Source organism: Dasypus novemcinctus, chromosome 6 (assembly GCF_030445035.2).
Source record: "Dasypus novemcinctus isolate mDasNov1 chromosome 6, mDasNov1.1.hap2, whole genome shotgun sequence".
Taxonomy (NCBI): Eukaryota; Metazoa; Chordata; class Mammalia; order Cingulata; family Dasypodidae; genus Dasypus; species Dasypus novemcinctus.
The window spans coordinates 136,745-154,414 of NC_080678.1; the positions used below are offsets into that span (position 1 = coordinate 136,745).

A 17,670-nucleotide genomic window follows, 5' to 3' on the forward strand; every position below is an offset into this window, starting at 1 on the left:
CAAAAAACAAAAAAAAAAAAAAAAGAAAGAGACTTCAGCCACATATTTAACCTTTAAACATACCAAAGAACTCACATAGTGAAAAAACGGTGTTTTTAATCTGTTCAGTAGTTCCTGTAGTCATTTGTACTACTTCAATAGCTTGCATGTATACTTTAAGCCCCTGAATCCTGACCATTTTTTACTTATTATCATTTATATATATGTGTATTGAGTGTAATAAAGGTTTATTTGTCACTACCTTTTTTACATTTGCATTTACGCACTTGTAGGAAGCAAGATACAGAGTTACATAACAAACAATACAATACAATAATACTGGCATTTACAATTACCCAAATGGTTACCTGTACTGCAGATCATCGTTTCTTTAGGCTGTTTTTGAAGTACTATCTAGTGTATTTTCATTTCAGCCCAAAAAACTCCCATTAGCATTGCTTGTGAGGCAGGTCAAGTAGTGATGAATTCCCTCAGCTTTTGTTTTACAGAGAATGTCTTAATTTCTCCCTCATTTTTCTCTCACCTCTCCCCTCCACCCTGCTCTTTTTCCTGTCTGTGTCCCTTTGTTGCGTGATCTTCTCTATTTCTCTTTTTTGGTTTTTGCTTCTCATTTTCTCCTCTAGAATGCACTGGGATTTGATCCTGGTAACCTCTGATGTGGAGAGAGTTTCCCTGTCACTTGTGCCACCTCAGTTCCTGGTCTCTGTTGTCTCACCTTGACTCTCCCCTTCATTTCTCTTTTTTGTTGCATCATTATCTTGCTGCATGGCTCACTGTGTGGGCACTTGCTCACCACATGGGCACTGGCTTACCACATGGGTTGCCACATAGGCACTGGCTCACTATGCAGGCACTGGCTTACTGTGCAGGAACTGGCTCAATGCATTGGTTGCCACACAGACACTGACACCATGTGGGTCACTGCACAGTCACTGCCTTGCCACATGGGCCTGGCTCACCACATGGGCATGCCTTTATCAGGAGGCCCCAAGGATCAAACTGGGTCATCCCATTTATTAGATGGAAGCCCAATCACTTGAGCCACATCTGCGTCCCTCTCCCTCATTTTTGAAAGATCAACTCGCTGTATAAATTTTTGTCAGGCATTTGTTTTCCTTCAGAACTTTTAGTATTTCAACCCTCTGCCCTCTTGTCTCCACTGAGTTCTGGTGAGAAATCAGTCACTTCTCAATCTAATTGGGACTCCTTGTATGTAAAAATGTTGCTTTTCTCTTGCAGCTTTCAGAACTCTGATTGTCCTTTGCGTTTGGTAGTGTACTCAATATATGATGGAGTATATTTTTTCATGGTTATCCCATTTGGTGGTCACCAAGCTTCTTGGATTTACATATTCACACCTTCTTAAAAGTTTGTGAATGTTTCTGTTATTTTCTTAATATTCTTCTGGCCCTTTTTATCTTCTCCATCTGGCAGAGCCAGATATATTGGTATGCAATAGGTGTTTTAGGCTATTTTCACTTTCAATATTTCTTTTCTCTTTGTCCTCCTCAGCCTAACTCACATCAAATGTTTTTATTCAAGACCACTGCCAACTCCAATCTACTCTTGAAAGCCTCCTGAAAATTTCTCATTACCATTTATTGTGGTATTCAACTCTGGTACTATTGTTTTGTTACTTTTACTTAAATTGTTTACATTTTTCTCTTTACTTAAACTTTTATATTGCTCAATTTTTCTTTTTCTGATATACTTTAGTTCTTTACCTGGACTTTCATTCACCCGCTTTAGAGTTTTTAAGACCTCTCTTTCAAATACTTTGTTCATTATGTCCACATTCTCATCTTCTTCATTAGAACTTTCTGTATTTTTATCTGCTTCCTTTGTATGGACCATCATTTCGTGTTTCTCTGTTTGTATTTTGGGTTTTTCTTGCACATTCTATGTGCTAATATTTTAAATGTTAATTCTCGTATTTATGCCCAGGATGGATTTTTTCACTTTGTAAACAGCTGGTGAGAAGACAAACATTTCCTTGGAATTCAGCCCTCTTATCAGGAAGGCTTGTCAAGGCAAATGTACTGTGCAGGGTTTTCCTTGTCTTTCTGGGCCTCCATCTTGTCCTGTGGCTTTTTTTGTTAGTTGTTTTGGAGTTTCACTGTTTACAGGAGTTTGGTTTTCTGCTCTTTTCCTAGTATATAGACTGCCCTTTCCTGAGTATTTGAAGCTGTAGGCCTTTGTCTCAGACTGTCCACTTCTAGTTTTTCACACTCATTTCATTGTCTCATGTTGCTTTTGTGTAGAGTATAAATTCTGGTAGGAAGGTCACCCCAGACATTCCCAAGTTGTTCTTTCCTAGTTATAACAGAGCCAGGGACTAATGAAGGGTTGTAGGCTTGCTCCAATGTGTCCTGTGGAGATGGAAAGTAAGGACAGCAAAACTCGAATGTCTTCCTAAAGCTGAGCTTTTCTAGCCTGGCAACAAATGCACACTTCAGCTTACTCTCCCCCACAACCCTGGGGAACTACTGCTTTAAATCACCACTGCCTCTGCCTCTGTCCAGGAAAGATTGGTAGATGCCACCCTGTTTGTGCAGAGCAGTTTGAAACAATAACATCCTCCAGAGCCATTACCCAGTGATCTTAACTCATTAATAAAACCTGTGATCAATGATCAAGTGTGCCTCTCTTGTTCTTGGAGAATAGGATTTTTAAATACCTTTCTGCCAGTGGCAGCTAGCCAGGGTCTGTACCCCATGGGGGTGGCCTTTTGTGAGATTGTACAGTGGGCACCAGTAGTAGCCACTCAGAGACTGTAATTACAGTTTTTTATGATAGTTTATTGGCCTTTTCCTCCTGCTCTTTCATGGATGTTGTACAGTGTTATACTGGACTTGAACATTTGAAATAGGTGTTTCAGATGTTCCTTGCTTGTCTTATAGTTGTTGTGGAAGGACTGAGTACTGGAACTCCCTACTCTATTATCTTTCTAATGTCTCATAATTTTGATTTCACCTGCAGGTCTCCATTTTCAATTCTCATAATCTCCTAAACAATGAATGGCCTCACACTCACAACAATATTATTCTCAGAGGCCTGATTGTAATCCTGATTCCAGAATGAAAAGAGATATAAGAAACCATGAGCCAGGCACTGGTAGCCCCAACCTCATTGATCTTAGGATTAAACCAGTTTGACAGCTCCCTGGTATTCATGGGGTATTCTTAAAGTCCCATTTATTGATACCCTTCCTCAAGAGGATGTAGACATCATGCCATACGTACCTGAAATGTGGGGCTTTACCTCTACCCAGGATTGTAGACAAGGTTGAAACATTGGCTACTACTATCTTTGTGCAGAGCAGGTTGAAATAATAACTTCCCCCAGAGCCATTACTCAGTGATCTGAATTCAGTAATCAAAAACTGTGGTCAGTGATCAGCTGTAGACAGTTTACTACACAAATGCTTCAGTCCTGTATTGCTCAAGACACCACCATACAAAAGATACAAAAGAAAGTTGAAAATAATGGCCAAAAAAAACAATTCCATTCCATAATTTGCAAGGTACTCTGCAGCCCCCTAAATCAGTGGAACAAGTTGCTCTGCCGTGCATCTTGGGAACATAGGCTCAGGCACAGAAAATCATTGCAGTAAATGAACAGTTTATTAGCACAAATGGCCAGAAGAGGAGGCAAAAGATACAATCATGACCAGTCTCCTAGGCAGGCCTGCTACTCAGGCCGGAATTGGTAGATGCCTGCTCTACATGCTCCACTAGGAGAGAGTGACTCTGTACTGTTTTGGTGTTGAGTATTTATACACTCAGAGGGAAGATGACAATAAATCTTAATACATTTGATCTTATTTCACAATTTGGAATATTGTGCATTTAATATACACTGAAAAACTGGCATTTATGGTAAATCACTGTCACCTTGATGGTGCTTTATTCACTGCAGGCCTAATTAAATGCCAGAAAATATAGCCATTTTTTCATGCAATGATTTGAAGGAATTAAAAAGAGAATTATTATCTATAGACTTTCATTAATCTCAATGCTTCAATATTGATTGATCCGTTTTAACAAATGGACCACACTAATCAGCAATGTCCGTAGTGGTAACCATGTGTGGGTGCCAGGATGTTGTATGGGAATTCCCTAAATTGTTATTGTAATTTTTCTGTAAATATAAATCTAAACATCTCTAAATATAAAGTTAAAACATAATCACACTAAGGAAAAAAAGAAAGACTACTATGATCACTAATAAAATATAGGTGGTTACAGAGATATCCTTTCATGTGAGTAGATGATGTGAGCTTCAGGCTTAGTTATGAAGAATTTGGAGGCAGCCATTCAAAGTGCTAAGGCAAGGGCTTTCATGGCAGCAATCATAGGAAGGGCAAATGCTTTAAATGGGGAAAGAAGTTCCCCAGTTCAAGGAACAGAAGAGAGAGTGGGGAAAATTGGTTGGGAATGCAATTGGAGAGCTGAGAAGAAAGCAGATCACATGGGACTTTGGAATCTGTATGGAGAGTGGTGGGAGCAGGGTAGACGCAACAGGAGGAACATGGCATATTTCTGGGCAAGTTAACCCTTTTTTAAAAAAGATTATAGTTATTTATTTCTCTCCCCTCCCCCCCACCCCAGTTGTCTGTTCTGTCTATTTGCTGCATCTTCTTTGTCCACTTGTGTTGTTGTCAGCAGCATGGGAATCTGTGTTTCTTTTTGTTGCATCATCTTGTGTCAACTTTCCGTGTGTGTGGCACCATGCCTGGGCAGATTGAACTTTTCTTTCATGCTGGGTGGCTCTCCTTACAGGGCGCACTCCTTGTGCATGGGGCTCTCCTACTCAGGGGACACCCCTGTGTGGCAGGGCACTCCTTGCATGCATCAGCACTGCACATAGGCCAGCTCCACATGGGTCAAGGAGGACTAGGGTTTGAACAGCAGACCTCCTGTGTGGTAGATGGATGCCCTAATCATTGGGCCAAGTCCGCTTCCCAAGTTAACCCTTATTTGTTCTAACCTACTAAGGTAAGGAATAGTCAAATGGGTAAGAAGATGTTTCTGCCTAACTTAGTGAATCTATCCAAAATATGCCAATCGATGAACAATATACTTGAATAAGCAAATATTAATAGGCCTATTTCAGTTGACCTTGACTATGTTGCTTCTCATCTTGCCCCAACAACCTTGTTCAATCCCTTCAGATGTCTCCCCCCTTTCTCTCTGGCTTTCCCTTGGCACATAAGCATGCTCTCCCCTCTCTTTATGGCTCATCCAAAACTGAAATATCTGCTTTGCTGAAGGCCTTCACCACAGTAAGTACTCTTCCCTCAATCTCCTCTCAGAGCTAAGGTTCTTAGATGAGTCTGTCATTACTTGACACTACTTCCTCATTTCCAATTCAACTAGCTGTGATCTTGTCACACTTCAACCAACTACTCCACTGAAACTGCTCTTCTAAGGACCATTTACATTCAAGTTCTCAATTGTAATGACACATTCCTCTTTATCTTCTTGATCATTTCTTCCTAATTTCTCTCATCATTATTTATAGGTTTGATTATATTTTTCCCTACTCCCATCTTGGCCTACCCATGTCATCCTTTTCAACTTCCTTCCTACCCTTTGGTTTCTTCCTTCTCAGTGTAGTCTTCCACCATTTATCCCTTTCCTGTTGATGCCCAAAGTTTCAAACTCCTGCCCATATACCCCTCACTCTAATATAATTTGGAGTGACCACTTCCAAATTATGGATTCAACTGAATCAAAATACAAGATAACCTAAATCTTCACATCTAGTGAGAACTGTCCCCTCGGCCCCACATCTGAATTTCCAGTGAACTCTCATAGACACCTCAAACTAAAGCTCATCATACAATGTTCTTCCCCCTCTTCCCTGTCAGGGTGCAGTCACCACCAATGGTCTAAGACAGAAGATAGAAGATTTCCTTGACATGTCCTGCTTTCTCATTCATTAATGCACTTAGTGATGATGTGTCAACTCTACTCCCTAAATACATTTTAATTTCCCTCCTCTTCCCTGTTTTTCCTGCTATAGACTATCCTAAGTGCTCATTACTTGTATCCTGGCTCTCTATCACAAGATTTCTGCCAGTTCCTCTGCCTCTTAATGGAACGTTCTCCAATTCATCCTCTATATTGATGCTATTAAAAATATAACAACCCTATTGAAAATCTTTCACTGGTTTATGTAGTCTCCATAGTAAAGTCCAAATTCCTCAACATTTCATACCAAAAATCTCATGGTCTGGCCACAGTTCATCTCTCCAGGCTCACCCCTACCATCTCATCAGAGTTATGCTACAGTAGAGTTCAGGATATTCTAAAAAGGTTCTGAGTAGAAATTCACAAATTATTAATAAAATTCTGAACAAATAATTTTAATTTGTGAAAGTGGGGAAATTGGTTTAAACACAGTAATGGGCATTAAGAATAGCCAGGAAAAGAGCAGAATGTAAGTTTTGAGTACTGAACACCTGTTTTTTATTGAAAACCTATTAACATCCTTAGGAGTTCAGTTTAGAAAATGCTACTGAAGGCATTTGGAACAACTTATAACAGGTCCTAGAATATGCTGTCTTCCCTTGTTTCTCCATCTCTGTGTGGGATGCCATCCATTCATTCATTTACTTTTTTAGTGCAAAAACATTCATTGTACTTCAATTGTATATACTAAAACTAGTATAGGTTGGGCATTCAGAGGGAGAAAATGATCTACATGAGCCAAATTAGAAAACGTGCTTTAAAAAATCAGGCTGAATGTTATGAACTTGGCAGTATAAAGTATGAGGAACTGAATTGGGGAAGATCATGAGACAGTAACCTTGCCCCATCCTTCTTCTACTGTCTATGAGGTAGGTGTCAGGGTTTTATTTTAGGTATTTTGGGGCATAGATATTAAGTATGCATATATTTAAAGTTATATTTTCTTCATGTATTCATTCTTTTGTTATGAAATATACATCATTGTCTCTAGTAATGTTTCTTGTAAAGTATATTTTGTCTGATACTAATATAATTACTCCAGTTCTCTATTGGTTTCTGCTTGAATGATATGTCTTTTCCCATCATTTTATTTTCACTCTATTTGTGTCTTTAATCTAAGATGGGTCTCTTGAGACAGTATATAGTTTGATCTTGTAATTTCATCCAATCTGATGATCTCTAACATTGGGCTGTTTAGGCAATTCACATTCAATGGGTTGTTGGCATTTCTGGAATTATAAATTATATCAGTAGTTATTTATTTTCTATGTCTTCTTTCTTGTTTGTTCTTCTGTTTTGTGTAAGTTACTATTTAGTGTATCCTTTAAGTTGATTTGTTTACTTTTAACATTTCCTTTAGTTATTCCTCTCAGATTCTTATTGAAAGATTGGAATACAGCTTATTTTATACATTCTACTTGAGATCAATCCATAAATACAGACACTTTTCTCCAATGTACCTCTATTTCTTTTCCCTTTTCTTTAGGTTGTTACGATATATATTTTTTATATGTTACAAATGCTCCATGTAAAAATTATTGATTTATACAATTTCCTTCTCATAAATTAAAACAAAAAATAAGACAATGTATACCTATAGAAGCTTTTATATTAACCTACATATTTAACATTTTCTGTGCTCTTCATTGCGTCCCAATGGAGTAAGTTCTTTTCAGTCTGTAGTACTTCCTTTCAGTTTTCTTGTAAAGCAGATATGGTAGTTAAAATGATTTGTCAAAGGTGGGGCAAGATGACATCTGAGTGAATGCACTTCATCATCTCTCCTGCAAAGAAGCAGCTGAGTAGGGTTGGAGTCCTGCTGGACTGGGCTGTTCTGGCTGCTTGATGAAGTTTCTGTCATGATCTCTGGAAGAGATCACTGCCTGCAAGGGATGGTGTTTGATTAGTATTCCCAACTAAAAATTCTTTTGGTCTGGTGCCCCATTACATGTTACACACACAATTCACAGAGGTTACAGTATAAGTGGGGATATTTGTACTTACCGTGAGGGGTGCCTCTTCCTAGAAACCCAAATGTCCTGTTTTTAGGGTGCATCTCACAGATTTCAAGGAATTTGAAACAGTAGGGCCCATATGTGCAACATCACAGGCAGGTTGGGGATTCTGAGATTGGTTACTCAGACCACCAAAACTCACATAGCCATGCTGGTTTCCCAAAGGAAAGACTTGGAATACTCATGTGTCTTGTTATCCATGTGTGGTATTTTCCTGTCTGACTCTCAAAGAGTCAGATAGACAAGGTCAGTGAAAGTTTGCTTTTTGACAAGGTTGATTTTTGGGTTTGAGCATCTCCAATTAACAGGGGTGTAAAAGGTGCTGTTGTATTGCAGTAATTTGTGACAGGAGTGCTCTTTCTGGCAATGCTTCCCTCCCTTATTTAGAGATATTGCCATGGTGAACAAGTAGGACTTGGATGATTAAGGCCTTAGCTCTAAGCCCCAATGGCCCACAGAAGAAGACAGCTTTCAAATGGCAAAGAATCAGGAGGAAGGAATTGGAAGATTTTTCCACTGCCCCAGGTGGCCTCAGCCACTTGGGGAATTGCTGGGAGTCTCCAGAGCCCCACCTCTCATCCCAGAGTCCCTGAGATCTGTAAGAACAAGGACATTCACAGTTCCCGTCTCAGAGGGAATCTCTTCCCAGGTGAAGATGGCTTTACATGGCCTGTCTGCAAGTCCATGGTCTCCCAATCTCCATTCGGGCTTCTGGCTGAAGCTTCCTATGATAGCATATCTAATCTGAGCCCCTATTTGTTTCTGACTGCTGAGTTGAGAGGGATCCCCAATGACAGTGAGTGTGTCCTGCATGAAGGCAGAAAGTTGGGCCAAGTGGGACCCTGGTGCCCACAGCTCCTGCAGGCCCAGTCCGCAGGGCAGATATCAGCTTTCTGCCTTGGGTGGTTCCCAGTTGGGCTCTGAGGGCCTAGGATGGAGTCTGGCAAGTGACAGGTGCTGTGCTCAATCAAGGGTGGCCAATAGCAGGAATTCTGCAGCCACACTGGTGGGAGGATGATGGGTGGAATGGGTGGACATGATGGGAGGGTATGGGAGGGCAAAGCCCTGTTGGGGCTCTCTAAATGCCCAGAGCAGGCTCACTAGAGGACAGAAGTTCCTGGGTATGGATGGAAAATAAAGCCTCTGAATTCCTCCCTTGTCTGCTGGTTCAAGCATGTTGAGTAGATGGGGCCCTGGCCAGGCTTGGTGTTAGAGAGCATCCAAAGGAAGGCCCAAAAGGGAGGGCAGCTCACTGCTGGGTGAGATGGCAGGGGTGAAGGCAGTTCCAGTTGAGAAGTTGAAGAAACCTGGGTCCAGGCAGGGACCAGCATAGGCTGGTGATGTGGTTGGGCATGGTATTTCAATGGGATTGGGGTACTTTCCAGAAACTGAACAGGGCTGGGCAGGGTTGGGTAGTGCTGCAGGACTGATGGCACAAAACCCTGAATTCCTGACTTGGTGGTGTGTTGAAAGCCAAGGGGAGCCATGCTTCCTTGGAACTCTTATGGTGATTGCATGGGACAGGGGGTACAGGCCTAAGCCTCTGGTCTACCTGAGAGGGAGATGGACACTGCTGGGCTTTCTCACCTTGTGCCTTGTGGCCACTGCACTTGCACTTGGAATGTCAGCACTAGCAAGACTGGAAGGCTACCACAGCAGCTTGGATGTCTGGCATAAATTCCTGTTATTTAAGAAAGAAATAAGTAATTTATTATAAATTGTGCTTTTTCTGTAGCCACAATTTCTTAGCACACACCTGCCATCTGGTGAACGGTGAATTATGGTGAAGAATGAATGTTTTTAGGTTCTATCCTGGTCCACACTGACTCAGATTTGTATTTGAGGTCCTTATCCTGTCACTTTTCCTGGGTCTTGCTGTTTGCAGTGTGCCACAGTGTCCCCAGACCCGAGAGGCCATGACATGTGTCAATACACACCCTAGTTGCTGATCTATGGTGGTGGGGATGCCACCCTTCAGAGGGATCAGGGCACAGGTTCTGCCTGGCACTCTGATTTGACTTCTTCTGGTTCTCTTCTGTCACTCTCCTCTCTTCCCACCCACTGTCAATCTGCCATGTGGTATCACTGAAGTCAGCAAAGCTTTCCTTTCACATGACTATGACTTTTTTCTCTTCCAGTGACCCCTAATTTCTGGGTTCTGATGCCCTCACATTTCTCTCTCTAGAAATGTTTTAATTGTGGTAAAATAAACATAACATAAAATTATTTTAACCATTTATAAGTTCATAATTATGTGACATTAAGTACACTGACAATTTTGTATAATATTTATCACTGTTTTTTTCCCAGAAACTCACTATCCCAAACAGAAACACACACTAAGCAAAATCTTCTTCACCCACCACAGACTTGTTAAAACTCATCTGCTTGCAGTCTTTACAAATTTGCTTATCCTATGTATTTCATATTTTAAAAATCATGCAATACTTTTCTTTTTGTATCTGGCTTATTTCACACAGCATGGTGTCTTCAAGCTCATCCATGCTGTAGCACATATATTTTTTTAAAAGCAGTTTTAGGGATTGTGGGAAGATGGCACTGCACTAGCAGGCAGGGTTAAATTCTCTCATAAAAAACAATGGAGAAATATCCAAAAGATGCCTGCAGGAACAGCTTTGGGGGCCAGGAGAATAGGACAGTGCTACAGAACTCCCAGGAGGGTGAGGGGCAGAGAGGAAAAAAACTCAAAACAACAAACATGAGTTACCAACTCCCTGCAGTGGCTGGGGAGGGTTTGCCTGCCCACCCCCAAGATATTAAGTTGGGGTAAAACCCCTGGCTCACTGAAGCTGACAGAGAAGGGAACATGTCGGCTGTTTCAAGAGAAACTGGAGAAGGAGTTGGAAAGATTTCTTTTGATGAATTTGGCCAGCAGAGCCTGCTTTGAATCTCTGCTCTGGAGAATCAACAAAGCAACAGAGGAAAGCCCAGACTGAAACAGCTCTGTGGAAAGATGCACTGATGAGCAACACTTGCTCACTAGTCTGAAAAATGCATGGACAAAAACTGTTTTTGGTTCTCTCTCTATCTTAACACCTGAGGGAAAACCTGGACTCCATTAGTGGGCCCCTGGACTGATTTTTGTAATTTAAACTGGGCAATAAAGATTTAGAATGAGTTGAATGAAATATTTTTAAAATGCTGTGAAACAAAATAGGCAAGAGAGAGAAATTGACCAACAAAGAAATTAACAAACATATTCAGATGCCTAGATATCAACAAAAATTTACAAGTCATAGTAGGAAACAGAAAGAGATGGCCCCATGAAAGAATCAAACTAAATATTCTGAAGAGATACAGGATTTAGGACAATTAATCAGAGATAATCTCACAACTCTTCTGTCGATTAAAATAATTTAAAGAAAATATGAGTAAAGAGACAAGTAATGGAAGAAATTGTAGCATTGATGTGGAGAAAGTGGTCATGGTAGTTGCTAAGGGCAGGGAGAGGGAAGAATGGATGTGTTGTGGGGCCATTTTCAGGACTTGGCACTGATTTGGCACTGATATTGCAGGGACTGATGCTGGACATTATATATCCAGCCATAACCCACTGAATGGACTGGGGGAGAGTGTAAACTACCATGTAAACTGTTATCCATGTGGTGAAGCAGTGCTCCAAAATGTATTCACCAAATGAAATGAATGTGCCACAATGATGAAAGAGGTTGTTGATGTGGGGGGAGTGGAGTGGTGGTTGGGGGTATATGGGAACCTCTTATATATTTTAATGTAACATATTTTGTGATCTATGCATCTTCAAAAAATATAATTCAAAATGATGGGGTGGGGGGTGGGGAGTGGGTTATATGGGGAACCTCTTATGTTTTTTAATGTAATGTTTTGTGTGATCTATTAACTTTGAAAAAAGTTAATTAAAGATAAATAATTTTTTCTTATCCCCCCAAAAAAGAAGATACTGCATGAGCTTAAAGAACAATTTGAAAGCCTGCAAAGAAAAGTAACAGAACTTATGGGAATGAAAGAAATAATGGATGAGATTAAAAATACATTAGAGACACATAAGAGCAGATTTGAATTGCTCAAAGACAGAATTAGTGATTTTGAAGATGGAACATCTGAACTGGGAAAAACAGAAGAACTGAAAGAGAATAAGAGAATGGACAAAATGGAGCAGAATCTCAGGGAATGACATGCACATTTACATTATCAGTGCCCTAGAAAGAGAAAAGAATGACAAAGGGGCAGAAAGAATATTTTAAGAAATAATTGAGAATTTCCCAACCCTTATGAAAGACATAAACATCAATATCCAAGCAGGACAATGCACAAGAAACAGGATAAATCTGAATAGACTTACCCTGAGACAACCACTATTCAGAAAGACAAATATCAGTGATAAAGAGAGGATTTTGAAAGCAACAAGAGGAAAGTAAAACATCACATACAAGGGAAACTCAATAAGATTAAATGCTGACCTCTCATCAGAAACCATGGACGCAGGAAGAAAGTGGCATGATGTATTTAAAGTACTGAAAGAGAAAAACTGGAGTCAAGAATTTTATATCTGGCAAAACTGTCCTTCAAATATGAGGGTGAGTTTAGTCTTCACAGACAAAAATACTGATATAATATGCTATCAAAAGACAAGAATTTAAAGAGGTACTAAAGGGATTGCTGCAGACAGGAAGGAAAAAAGTGTGAGAGATTTGGAGAAGAGTAAAAAAGTGAATATTATTAGGAAGCGTATATTAAAGGGTAAAAAACAGACAATAGAACAGTATTAGAACAGAGGGCTAAAGGACAAAATGGATGAACAAGTACTTTTACTGTAATAACATTGACTACTAATGGATTGAATTCCCTCATCAAAAGACATAGACTGAAATAATGGATAAAAAATTATGAGCCATCTATATGTTGTCTACAAGAGACCCATCTCATAAGGTCACAAACAGGTTAAAAGTGAAAGGTTTGGGGAGATTATGTGGTCAATGGTTGAGCACTGGCTTTCCACACTCCCACATAAGAAGTCTTGGGTCCAATCATTGGGGCTTGTACATAAAAAAAAAAAAGTTAAAGGTTGGAAAAAGATATCCCATGCAAATAGCAACCAAAGAGGGCTAGAGTAGTTACACTGCTAATGGACAAAATAGATTTCAAATGTAAAACTGCTATAAGGGATGAAGTTTATTATATATTATAAAAGGGACAATTCACCAAGAAGAAATAACTATACTAAATATTTATGAACCTAACTTGAATTCCCCAAGAGACATGATGCAAACACTGAGAAAACTGAAGGAAGAAATATTTATCTTTATGATAATATTTGGAGAGTTCAATATACCACACTCAGTATTGGATAGAATATCTGGACAGAGGATAAATAAAGAAATAGAGAAGATGAATAATAAGATAAATGAACTAGACCTAACAGATATCTATAAAGCACTGTATCCCAAATAAAAAGATATACATTCTTTTCAAGTGTTCATGGATCCTTCTCCAATATAGACTATATGTTGGGTCAAAACACAGGTCCAAATAAATTTTAAAAGGTTGAAATTATACAAAATACTTTCTCGGATCATAGCAAAATGAAGCTGGAACACAAGCATGGATGGAAAAGGAGAAAGTCATAAATATACAGTGATTAAACAACACACACTTAAATAATCAGTGGGCCAAAGAAAAATTGCATGAGAATCCAGAAAATATCTTGAGACAAATGAAAACGAGAACACAACATATCAAAACCTATGGGACTCCACAAAAGTAGTACTGAGATGGAAATTTATAGCCCTCAATGCTTACCTTAAAAAAGAAGAAAGAGAGAAACATGAAGATCTAACTGCACACCTGGAGGACCTAGAAAAAGAACAGTAAACTAATTCCAAAGCAAGCTGAAGTAAAGAAATAGTAAAGATCAGAGCAGAAATAAATAAAATTGAGAACAGAAAACCATAGATACTCAACAAAACCAAAAGTTGTTTTCTTTGAGAAGATAAATAAAATCAACAAACACAAACACTTAGCTAGACTGACAAAGAGAGAAAAAGCACAAATAAATAAAATAAGAAATGAAAGAGGGGATGTTTCAACTGAACACAGAAATAAGAGAGATCATAAAAGGATACAGTGAACAACTGTATGTCAAAAAAGTAGACATTGTAGATGAGATGGACAAACTCTTATAAATATATGAACCGCCTACATTGACCCTAGAAGAAACAGAAGACCTCAACAAACTAATCATAGGTGAAGAGATTGAAACAGTCATCAAAAACCTCCCAAAGATTAAAAGCCCAAGACTAGATGGTTTCACAGGTGAATTCAACCAATATTTAAAGATGATCTAATGCCAATCTTGCTCTAGCTCTTCCAAATATTGAGCAGGAAAGAATGCTACCAAACTCATTCTAGGATGCCATCACCACCATAATGCCAAATCCAGGTAAAGATAGTACCAAAAACCCACAAAATTACAGACCAATATCAATGAATATAGGCAAAAATCCTCAAAAAAATACTTGCAAACAGAATCCAAAAGCACATTACAAGAATTATACAAATGATCAAATGTTTTTTATTCCAGGTATGCAAGGATGGCTCAACACAAGAAAATCGAATAGTGTAATTGTTAGAGTTTGCCCTTCCCCCTAAAAAGATTTGCACTGATTAACAGGTCATAAGGCTGTGACTCCATTAGAATTGATTGAGCAAGAAGCCAATGTGCAGAGTACAGCATATTTCCATCCAAGGATGAGCCATATCACAGCGGGAATGGAGCAGATAAGGACCCTCATCCCTTCCAGGCCACCAGAGCCCCGCATTCCAAGTAAACCCTACCTCCTGGCCCACTACCCCCAAGTCATGCATGAGAAGAATTCACTTTTACAACCCCTACTAACCCCCTCCTCATGGACTAGTGTTTCCCTGCTTATTGCTGTACTGTATAAAGTCATATCCATCACTTCATGAGTTGTCTGAAGTCTGATCTTCAGATCCCCTCTACTAGAAGAGTTTCCCAATAAACTTACTGCCTGCCTGCAACCCTCAGTCTCTGTCTCTCAGTGAGCACTGTTTTTCTCTAACATTTGTTGATGAAAACCCAGCTCTGGGTTTCCACCCTGCCACTGTTGAATGCTCATCCAACACCAGACATCGAATCTCAGCTGGGTGAGTTAAGGATTTCTCCACTGGAGGATCCTGCTGTCTCTCTCTCTCCTTTATCCATTGTCCAGAAAAACCTGCTGAGAAAAAACCTAGTGCTAGGTCAGGATCTTCAATGTTCCCTGAGGGCCACAGCAAATGAAAGGCCTGCGTTCTCATGGGAAGAGACCCGTGGCTCTGGAGACATCCAGTCCCAAGTGCAGTCTCCTGTTTTCTTGGAGATATCTGACTGATTTGGGGATGCCTGTCTCACAAGCTCCTCTGTCCTAGAGATCCTTAGTCTCACCCAGGCCACCTAAAATGGGGAAATCAATTTTGCTCCCCCCCAAAGCCATGCCTCTGGGTTTTCTCCTTCAAAACCTTAAAACGTTGTACCCAAAAGGAGACATCAGACCCAAAAATCTCATTTTCTGTTTGACCTCTGTGTGGCTGCAATACCAATTGGACAATGTAAGTCAATGACGAGAAAATGCACTTTAGTTCCCAAGTTCTCTGAGACTTAAAGAACTTTATCCAGCATAGTGGCAGGCCTGTGAGATTCCTTACACTCAGGCCTTCTCTCATCTTTGTATCCACCACTCCCTCTATCAGCCCTATTCTTTTACACCAAAAACCTCCTCAAAAGCTTTCTTCTTTCTCCTTTCTGCCCCTCAAATCCCCCAAAAACCTCAACTTTGATCCAGCTGGTCAGGCTCCCCCTTCAACTCCATATATACCTTGGACATCACCACCATCCCATCCTCCTCATCCTCTGACTCCCCTTCCTCATAGTCACTGCCTTCTGCCCCAACTTTATCCCCTCCTCATACAGGAACCAGGGCTGGAGCTCTTCATAAAAACTAGCTCTTGCCTAAATTTTTTTTTAATTTTATTGACTTTGTAATAATATTACATTAAAAATATATATGTGAGGTCCCATTCAACCCCCCCCCACCTCTCCCCCCCCCCCCCCCAGCAACACTCCCTCCTCTCATCATGACACATCCATTGGATTTGGGAAGTACATCTTTGGGCACCTCTGCACCTCATAGTCAATGGTCCACATCATGGCCCATACTCTCCCCCATTCCATCCAGTGGGCCCTGTGAGGATATACAATGTCCGGTGATTGCCTCTGAAGCACCATCCAGGGCAGCTCCATGTCCCAAAGACGCCTCCACCTCTCATCTCTTCCTGCCTTTCCCCATACCCATCAGCCACCATGTCCACTTTTCCCAATCCAATGCCACCTCTTCTATGTGGACATTGGATTGGTTGTGTCCATTGCACCTCTATGTCAAGAGGAGGCTCAGATTCCACATGGATGCTGGATGCAATCCTCCCACTTTCAGTTGTAATCACTCTAGGCTCCATGGTGTGGTGGTTGTCCTTCTTCAACTCCATCTTAGCTGAGTGTGGTAAGTCCAATAAAACAGATTATAGGTGCTGGAGTCTGTTGAGGCTCAGGACCTGGCTATCACATTGTCAGTCCAGAGATTCAAATCCCCTAAATATATCTTAAACCCCAACATTAACTGTACCTCCAGCACATTAGCATGAAAGTCTTATGAAGGGAGATCCCATCTGAGTCCAGATTCATCACAAATAAACACCAGTTCCAAAGAGGGGCCATCTGACCTGGTAGTTAACCCCATTGGCCATGACCATAACTCCCATGGGTCTCTTTAGCCCTCAAAGGAACCAATATCTGGGGGTTGTATCTGCTTTATCTGTCTCTCTGACTCTGCTCAGTTATGCATAAGGGCAATCCATCTGCCAGCCTCCAGACTCTTTTTTAGAAACTCGTAGCCATATAAACTCATTTCTCCTTTCCATTTCCCCCTTACTTTAGGTCAAACAGCATTTTAAAGTCATGTTATTTTATGTAGACAGGGATATTCTGCTGATCTGCATTGAACCTTCCATATAAGGTCATTTTCCAGTTGCATCATCAGTTGGTAGTTGATAGTGGTCCCTCGGTGCCAGGGACGCTCATTCCCGGGGTGTCATGTCCCATGCTGGGGGGAAGGCATTGCATTTACATGCTGAGTTTGGCTTCGAGACTGGCCACATTTGAGTAACATGAAGGCTGACAGGAGGAAATTCCCAGGCACAATGTTGCTCTAGGCCTTGTTCTTATTTTAGGCTTATCAGCTCACAAGCATAGTCATTAGCATCAGGGGCTCACTGTTGAACCCTCACTCCCTCCCGGTCCCCGCAACTGCACCTGGGAGACTGTCACTGCTCCCCTAGGGACCACAACAGAGCACCACTGGCCAGGAACCCAGTACCCCCCCTGCTGTGGTTTTTAATTGTTACCCCTATGAGTATATCCAAACATTACCATGCACCCTGGACATATGTTCTGTACAGCTCCCTGTCAGCCATATATCACCTGTCAATGGCATCCCATACCAGTATCCCTCCATTGCCATTGTTGAAACACTCTGTGTTCCAGAACTCCCCGAAATTTGAAGCCCAATATAATGTCAGGGTCCCTTACTAGGGAATGGCATATAGCGATGGGTTTAAAGTTTAGATAA

At 40.6% G+C, this 17,670-nt stretch overlaps 1 long non-coding RNA gene across 1 annotated transcript in view; it reads right to left on the reverse strand.

The window, feature by feature from the left end:
* Window positions 1-3,604: 3,604 nt before the first annotated feature.
* The window catches only part of LOC139439207 (uncharacterized), a 116,786-nt gene continuing 102,720 nt past the window's right edge, over window positions 3,605-17,670 (reverse strand). The window contains exons 3-4 of the long non-coding RNA XR_011648971.1: window positions 9,578-9,671; window positions 3,605-7,858 (exon numbers count right to left, since the gene is read on the reverse strand). This is a non-coding gene — a long non-coding RNA (uncharacterized lncRNA). The remainder of the gene's footprint in view (window positions 7,859-9,577; window positions 9,672-17,670) is intronic.